Genomic DNA, 8,803 nt, shown 5'->3' with positions numbered 1-8,803 from the left:
GGTGTGTTACAACCTCACGCGCAGCAGGTGCTGCGGACTCCCGGGCTTTTCCACAACATTTCCCAGACCGTGGTCAGCACGGACCGGCTCCGAGTGAGGGTCAAGCAGGAAGCAGGGGATGGCAGGGGCCTGGAAGCCACTGTCTAAATTTAATGCACAGCCCTTTAGGCCGAGAGGACCCCAGGGAGCCCCAGGGCTCACAGCTCTTCTCTTTGTTTAGTGTCTCCCCAGCCAGTAAGTGACCAGCGCTCTGACTTTGACAGAATTATCAGTGAGAGACCCACAGGGACGAGGATGGGGGTGAAGGGGTATAAACAGCTGTCCATCACTGTCCCCTAACTGGCCTGGGATCTGCCGTCACCGGGCTGTCTTGGGTGGAACGAGGTGGCTGTGATGCGTCAGACCATGGGGGAGGGGGATGCACATGACCCTGTCACCTCCCGTCTGTGAATACCCGCAGGGACCTTTCCAGAGGCCTCCCAGAGGCACAGGCTTCTGTCCGTTCTGTCTGTTGTTCAATCCTGGTCCCTGAAAACCTGGCTGGGGCTTTGTCCCACGGGGCCTAGTTCCACCCTCAACAGCCACATCCCTCACTTTGTGACTGGCCTGCCCCTCAGACGTGCGACGGGCTCTCTGCCCCTCCTTGTGCCTCAGTGGCCTGAGGCTGCTGTGATAAAACGCCAAAAACTGGGTCTCATACAACAGGTCTCATACAACAGCAGAAGTTACTGCCTCAGTTCTAGAGGCTGGGAGTCTGAGACCAGGGTGTCACATGTTGACTTCTCCTCAGGCTCTGAGGGAGAACCTGTTCCAGGCCTCTCCCCCAGGCTCCTGGTGACCACAGGTGACCACTGGCTTATAGCTGCATCTTCAAGTGACTGTCTTCCTGGCTCTGTTTCTGTGTCTTCCCCCATCTGTCTGTGTGTCTCTGTTTCTTTCTCCATCTGTCTGTCTGTCTATCTTCCCCCATTTGTCTGTCTCTATATCTTTCCCCATCTATCTGTCTTCCCCATCTGTCTGTCTGTCTTCCCCATGTGTCTGTCTGTGTATCTTTCCCCATCTCCCTGACTCTGTGTCTTCCTCCATCTGTCTGTCTGTCTCTATGCCTTCCTCCATCTGTCTGTCTGTCTCTGTCCCTTCCTCCATCTGTCTGTCTCTGCCTCTATGCCTTCCTCCATCTGTCTGTCTCTATGCCTTCCTTCATCTGTCTGTCTGTCTCTATGCCTTCCTCCATCTGTCTGTCTGTCTCTATGCCTTCCTCCATCTATCTGTCTGTCTCTGTCCCTTCCTCCATCTGTCTGTCTCTGACTCTTCACCTTTTTCACCAGACACCACTCCTGATGGATCAGGATCCTCCTACTCCAGTACAACCTCATGTTAACATACAGGGAGCCCCTGGGTGGTCGGATGGGTAATGCACTCAGCTGCTAACCAAAACACTGGGGTTCGAAACCACTCAGAGGTGTCTCCGAAGAAAGCCCTGGTGATCTGCTTCTGAAAAGTCAGCCACTGAAAACCCCATGGAGCACAGTTCTCCCCACACCCTGGGGGCTGTGGGTCGGGGCAGCGCCACAGCAACTGAACCAGGAAACCAAACCCACTGCCGTCGAGTCGGACCCGACTCACGGGGACCCCTCCTTGGGTTTATGAGGCGGTTTCTCACCTGAAGTAGACTGCCCAACCTTCCTTCCAAGGAACGGCTGGTGCGTTTGAACCACCAGCTTCTGGTTAGCAGTCAGATGCCTTAGGCACTACACCACCAGAGCTCCTGCCATAGCAACTGGTTCTCAGCAAAAGTGAGTGCAGATCACCACACCTCACCCCCGGTGCAGAGAAGGGGACCGGGTGACTTGACTACCATGAACTCAGGGCTTGCTCCTCTAAGCATCCTGTAAAATCAACTGTGAACGGCCCACTAGCAGGAGAACAGGGTCGCGTGTCACACAAAAGAGCCAACCATTCAAAAACATCAGTGTTGCTGACTCTGGCTTGTGGTTTATCTTATGAGTGCTGTGCCTGGTAACTGGGAGACTTTTCAACTAGGTCATCGGATGTGTCTGGTGTGTTCCTACCCCCAACACACACACACACACACACACACACACTCGTTCTTTCTGGAATAAATAACTGAGTTCCCCAAATAAGTCCCCACTTTCTTCTCTCTGCCCTTTCCTGGAGAAGAGATGGCGGTTAGATTCAGAACACTGCAGGGAGAGGAAGGGGGTCACCCACAGCTGCAGTAAGCGGGGGGATCTGGATGGTGGCCTGGTGCTTCACACCACATTCATGGTTAACTGTAGTTAGCAGGCGCGGCCCGTTGGTAAAGCTGTCTGCACTTCCTCCTAACACTGAACATGCCCCTCACAACCCAGCAATTCCACTCGCTCCTGGTGCCCAAAGACACTGTGCACAGGGTCACCAGAGCCACACCCAAGACTCCACATGGCACCATTCACGACGGCTCCCAAGCTGGGAATAAGTCACATACCCAGCTGAAAAGACAGATGGTGGGGGTGTCACCCAGCAGAGCCCCCCACAGCAATGAGACTGAGCCCACTCCGACTACACGCCACACCACGGACACATCTCACAGCCATGCCTGAGCCATGCCGGACACACCATGTGTACAAAGTTCCCGAAGGAAAGGCAACACAAGCCTGTAGGCCGGAGGCCAGAGGGCGGTTACCGTAGAGGAGCCAGGGCCTTGGGGAGCTGGGGTGTCCTGCTTCTGATCACAGAGCAGGTCACCGCGTGTCCACTCTGTGTGCCTCACTGACCTGTGCACATTCACTTGTGTTCTGCCTTCGCGTGTGTGTGTTATACTTCCATAACGTGTGTAAGAGGAGGGGGCAAGGAAAGAGGGAGGGAGGAAGGGAGGGAGGAAGGGAGGGAGGCCCAGGCAGCAGGTGGAGGGGATTCAGTCCTGGCTCTGCCCTTCACTCGCTGTGTGACCTGGGACAAGCCACCTAACCTCTCTGAATCTCTGTTTTTTCATCTGTCAATAGATCATGACAGCTGCCCTACCTGCCTCACAATGTGGTCATGAGGACCAAACGGTGTCATGGATGTAAAAATCCTTTGTAAACAGTCGATTTCTACAGGATAGAGGAGGTGGGGGTACAGGTTTTTCAAGACAGGGTTTCCTGAGAAGGGTCAGCAACGCTCAGCCTGGACTGTGGGGGGAGTGCTGACACCCTGTGGGGTGTGGGAAGTGTGGGGGGTGTGGTACACGTACGGGGTGTGCGGAGGTATGTGGTATGTGGGATGTGGTGGGGGGTGGAAGGTATGGATATGTATGTAGGACGGATGGGGTGTGTGTGGTACATGGAAAGAAATTGTAGGACACGTGGAGGGTGTATGTGTGGTGTGTATGGAGGGTGGGGGGGGTACGTGGGATGTGTGGGGGCTGTGTGGGGGTACATGGGCTGTGTGGGGAGGCACGGATGTGTGTGGGCTGTGTCAGGGGGTACGTGGGATGTGTGGGGGCTGTGCGGGGAGGCACAGATGTGTGTGGGCTGTGTGTGAGATGAGTGTATGAGGTGTAGGGTGTGTGGTTATGTGTGCCGGGTGTGCAGAGGGTGGGTAGGGTGTGGTGTCTGTGTATCTATGTGTGTGATACATATACTGTGTGTGGGATGTCAGCTGTGGTGTGTGTGGGCTGTGCAGAGCTGGGTAGAGGGTGAGGGTTTGTGTGTGGTGTACGTAGTATGTGGGATATGGGGTGTGTGAGGTGTGTGTAGGGGATGTGAGGTATGGGGTATGTGTGATATGTGTGGGACGTGTGTGGGGTGGGTATAGGGTGGTGTGTGTGTGTGTGTTGTGTGTAGTACATGGGATGTGGGGTGTGTGACGTGTGTGTGTGAGATGTCAGGGGTGTGTGTGTGTGTGAGTGAGGTATGTGATATGCATGCTATGTGTAGTGTGTGTAGTATGTGGATGTGGGGTGTGTGAGGTGTGTGTGGGTGATGTGAGGTGTGGGGTGTGTGTGGTATGTGTGGGACATGTGCAGGGTGGGTATAGGGTATGTGTGATATGTATGCTGTGTGTGTTGTATATAGTATGTGGGATGTGGGGTGTGTGAGATATTAGGTGTGTGTGTAAGGTGTGTGTGGGGTGGTGCGTGTGTGTGAGGCATGTGATACGCATGCTGTGTGTAGTGTATATAGTATGTGGGATGTGGGGTGTGTGAGGTGTGGGGGAGCAGGCATGTGTGTGTATGAGGTGGGGGGTGGGACATGTGGGAGGTGGGTACACGGTGGGGTGTGTGTGTGTGAGTGAGGCATGTGATATGCATGCTGTGTGTAGTGTGTATAGTATGTGGATGTGGGGTGTGTGAGGTTTGTGGGGGCAGGCATGTGGGGGGGTGGGACATGTGAGGGGTGGGTACACGGTGGGGTGTGTGTGTGTGTGTGTGTGTGAGTAAGGCATGTGATATGCATGCTGTGTGTAGTGTGTGTAGTATGTGGATGTGGGGTGTGTGAGGTTTGTGGGGGCAGGCATGTAGAGGGGTGGGACATGTGAGGGGTGGGTACAGGGTGGTGTGTGTGTGTGTGTGTGTGTGTGCGAGTGAGGCATGTGATATGCATGCTGTGTGTAGTATGCATGATGTGTGGACATGCATGTGGCTCTCTTTCATATGGATGTAAACAGTGTCATTAGGAGCACTGTCCTCACTACTTTCTCGGAGGCGTGGACACACGTCCACGTGAAATCTGTCCAGTCCTCTAAGCAGATGGGGCTTTCTGGGCCTCGGCCAGGTCTGCCAGTGACACTAACAGAAAGGCCCCTCCGTGCCTGTAACAAAACCATCGGTGGCTTCCCACCTGCTGAACTAGGAGCTGAAGTGGCACAGGCAGGACCTCTGGCCCTGCTTCCAGGTGCAATGAACTCAAGGAGACCAGCTGGTGGGTGAGCCCTGGCTGCAGGGCACGGCATGGTCTCCTGGACGTGTGGTCAAAGGACAGAGTTGAGGTGGCCCCGTTTTCCGCAGGCTGGCCTCACAGTGCGGCTGTTTCCTGGACAACCAGAGCGGGTGGCAATCTCTTATCCTCAGCAGGTGGCATTGCCCTGGCTGTCCCAGTGCAGGGTGTGTGCCCTGAGAGATCTCCCCACTTCTCGGGGCCAGGTTGGCCCACTGGCCACTCTGTATGGGGCCCAGGCTCCAGCGGACAGGTGAGTGTCACTGCTGCTGCAGAGGGAGGAAGTCGGAGGCCCGCCCCCCACTATCTTCTTTAGCAAAATGAGAAAATGCCACTTTCCCTGGGAGGTCCCCGACTCTCCAGGCAGGATCTGTGTTACAGCAAGGCCACTTCCTTTCCCCTTTATGCAGCCCACCAGATCCACGTGGCTGGGTAGACGGGGCCTGCACGGCCCAGCGTCACAGAAGCTGATGCATAACCCACAGGTAGGACGTGAGCTTCCTAGAAGTGGCCGGTGATCCTCTACCCAACAGGACACGGTGGGAGATCACCTGTCGCTTTACAGCTCCCACGTAAAGTCGGTCTGCGTATCCTAAGCTAGAGGCTCGAGAGGCTGCGAGACCAAGAACTTCAGAAATAAACTGGAAGTTACTGTCCATGGGGATCCAACATATATGGAAATGAAAGCTCCCTGCAGATCTAGAACTCGGCCTCGAGAAGGGACATCACCAGGCAAAGAGTCCATTTATGTTGTCCTTCTGTTTCTCCCAATGTCTAATTTTCATACGACCTTCTCAGCACACGCGTATGTGGTAAGGCCTGGCTACAGTGAGTTCCCCAGAATCTCAGGTGCCAGCCCCACGGCCTCCCTTACACGTCCCTCTACCACGTCCCCCCAACATGTCCCCTCACACAGCCCCCGTGACCAGTCAACACCCAGAAGACGAGCCACCCTGCACTGACCATGTCCATGAGCGCGGTCAGCACTTACAGCTTTCGGGGACTCCCTCCTTGGGGGGCATCAGCGGTGAAGCCCTTGGCTACTGACTGAAAGGTTGGTGGTTCGAACCCACCCAGAGATACCTTGGGAGGTTAGGCCCGGCTGTCACAGCCTTGACGGCCCCATGAAGCAGTTCTGGACGTGGGACTCACTGGGCAGCGCCCAGTGCCACCCCCCAACAACACCCAGTGCCACCCCCCGACGGCACCCAACACCACTGCCGTAGCTCTCTGGCCGTCATCTCCCTCATGTCCTTGTGAGCTGGTGCGGCAGGCTCGTGACCACACTGCAGACAAGTGTGAAGTGGCTGGGTAACAGCCCACCTCCACTGCCAATGGGTGACTGCCAATGGGCGAGGGGCCCAAGAAGGACCCTGCTCTTGGTCCCCAGCCCAGGCTGGAGACTGGACGGCCCCGGTCGGGGAGGCAGCGAGGCGTCTGCACCGGGTGTGAGCAGCACAGGCTGACTCTGAGATCCGTCACCTGTGCCAGCTGCTCATCACCAAGGGCTGTGGGGACACTGACTGGAGGGCTGGCAGGCCAACAGCGCACCAGCACCCCGCAGGCTGGGCCAGGAAGCTCCTGAGCGTGCCAACCTCCTGCCTACCTGCCCACCTGCCTGCCTGCTTCAACCCCAAACCCTCCAAGGCAACGCTCTTCCTTCTGGTTTCTTTTTAACGCAGTTTGGGTGAAAACTCACAGAGTGCATTAGTTTCCCATTCAACAATTTGTGCACATTTGCTTTCTGACATTGGTTGTGATCCCTCGATGTAACAGCAGTCTTCCCCCTTCCTCCCTGGGTTCCTGTTCCATGCGGCCTTCTCTCCCACCCCTCCGGCCTCCGGAGCTTTGCTCTCGGGCCGCTGCTTCCCTCTGGGTCGCCTGGTTGACGGTTCCGAGGAGCACGCTCCTCACAGCCGGCCGTTGTTTTGCAAAGTGCTTTCTTGCTAAGCTTCCTTCCTCAACCTTGTTCACGTCAAATGAATTTTACAAAATATATTTAAAAAAAAAAACCCACTACCATCGAGTCGATTCCAACTCATTGGGTTTCCGAGGCAGTAAATCTTTATGGAAGCAGATTGCCTGGTCTTCCTTCTGAGGAATGGCTGGCGGGCTCAACCCGCCAACCCTCTGGTTGGTAGCCAAATGCCGTAGGCACTACGCCACCAGCGCTCCCAGGCCTGTTCATTTTGGAATCCTCAGTGCCTAGCCCAGGGCTTGGCAGGCAGCAGGGGTTCGTGGAGTGATCAGTTGCATTGAGTGACTTCAGGTTCCCAGACTTCCCTCTCTGGACCTCATTTCCCTCCTCTCTGTAATGAAGACTGAGGAGCCCTGGTGGGTCCACAATGGTTAAGCCCTTGGCTGATAACTGAAAAGTCGGCCGTTCAAACCCCCCCGCTGCTGGAATTAGGGAGGAAAGCTGCGGCAGTGTGCCGCTATAAAGATGACAGCCTTGGAAACCCCGCGGGGCAGTGGGGCAGGTCCAGTCTGTCCTGGGGTCACTGTGAGTCGGAATCCACTCTCTACTGCAACGGGTGTAATGATGTGGGACTGGGTTGGCTCCATTCCCTTTCACTGGCGGTCGCCGTTCGCTGTGCACCTGCTGCCCCCTGCTGGCCAGGAGTGCCAGGCCCCTTGGTCCTGATTTTCTGGGCACCTTGGTCACGTGTGGGCTCCCTCACCTGATGAGGTGAAACCAGGGGCCTGAACCTCCCTCTTGCACGCCCACCACTCCACCGGCCCAGACAGACAGAAGGACAGCACCGGCTTCCTCTGCACTCAGCCGCACGTGGAAGCCTCCAGGGGACCTTTTCAAAGAACTTATGGTGTGTGTGGGGGGGGGTAGTTCCCAGACCAACTAAGTCAGTGCCTGGGGGGCCAGTGTGTTGTGTGAAAAGCTGTCAGCTGGCACCAGGATGCTGTTTGCAGACGTGTTATGTGGGGCCAAACGCTTGGAAGCCCAGGAGAGTCCCACCCAGGGGAAGAGGGACGACCCGGCATTTTTAACACAAACGCCCTCACCCCACCTTAGAGTGCTCTCTGACAAATCCTGGGGCGTCTCTCTCTTCTGGCAATCAGCTCCCCAGCCCCAGCGTCTCTGTCTCAGCACGGAGGACTCCTTAGGGTGCAGGCAACAGAACCAGCTGTGGCTAATTCTGGAGACACCAGAACTATCTGGAAGGGACTGCGTTTCTTGGCTACTTCACCACATGTCTTTGGGCTTTCCCTATGCTGGGCCAAGTCCCTGTGTGGCACAGTTTGTGCTCGACTGTGAACCTGAAGGTTACAGGTTCAAACACACTCAGCAGCAGCAACGAAGACAGGCCTGGCGATCTGTGCATAAAGGTGACAGCCCAGAAAACCCTGTGCAGCAGTTCCTGTCTGTGGCACACGGGGTGGCCGTGAGCTGGCACTGACTGGGCATGCTGGGGCCATTACTGCACACCTCACCCCCTCCCCGAGCCTCACTCTGCTCATTGAAGAAGTGGGAGGGCAGCTGCCTCTGGTTGGCCGGGTGGATCAAAGGGCAATGCATGCCACTACTTAACCTGCCCCGTCCAGCTGCTATAAATGCCAACAACTGCAACAATTTGTGTGTTTCATCACCAAACATCCTCACGCTACCTCCAGAGACCCCTAGTTCCTGGCAGTGCCCCCTGGTTTGCAGTAACATTCTAGCATGGTGCGGGGAAGTGTATCAGAGACTGAAGTCCAGCCCCATGTCACGTGGCTTGCAGCTACTTCTCACGCTGACGGGTTTCCACTTGAATGTTGGCGGAAGCTAGAGCCAGACTCCAAGTTGAAAGTTACTGAAAAAGACAACGCTGTGAGGCTCGCTCTAACACAATGTTCTTCTGTGTCCCGTTCTCTCCTTTAGGCCGCCC

The 8,803-nt window shown here is 55.9% G+C and overlaps 1 protein-coding gene across 1 annotated transcript in view; it reads left to right on the top strand.

The window, feature by feature from the left end:
* The window catches only part of TBXAS1 (thromboxane A synthase 1), a 173,694-nt gene that overhangs the window by 153,246 nt on the left and 11,645 nt on the right, over positions 1 to 8,803 (top strand). The window lies entirely within an intron of this gene.

Source organism: Orycteropus afer, unplaced genomic scaffold (genome assembly GCF_000298275.1).
Source record: "Orycteropus afer afer isolate SDZICR_OR568_19922 unplaced genomic scaffold, OryAfe1.0 scaffold00358, whole genome shotgun sequence".
Taxonomy (NCBI): Eukaryota; Metazoa; Chordata; class Mammalia; order Tubulidentata; family Orycteropodidae; genus Orycteropus; species Orycteropus afer.
Note: the sequence above shows the minus strand (reverse complement) of the source record. Positions and strands in the feature narration are given on the sequence as shown.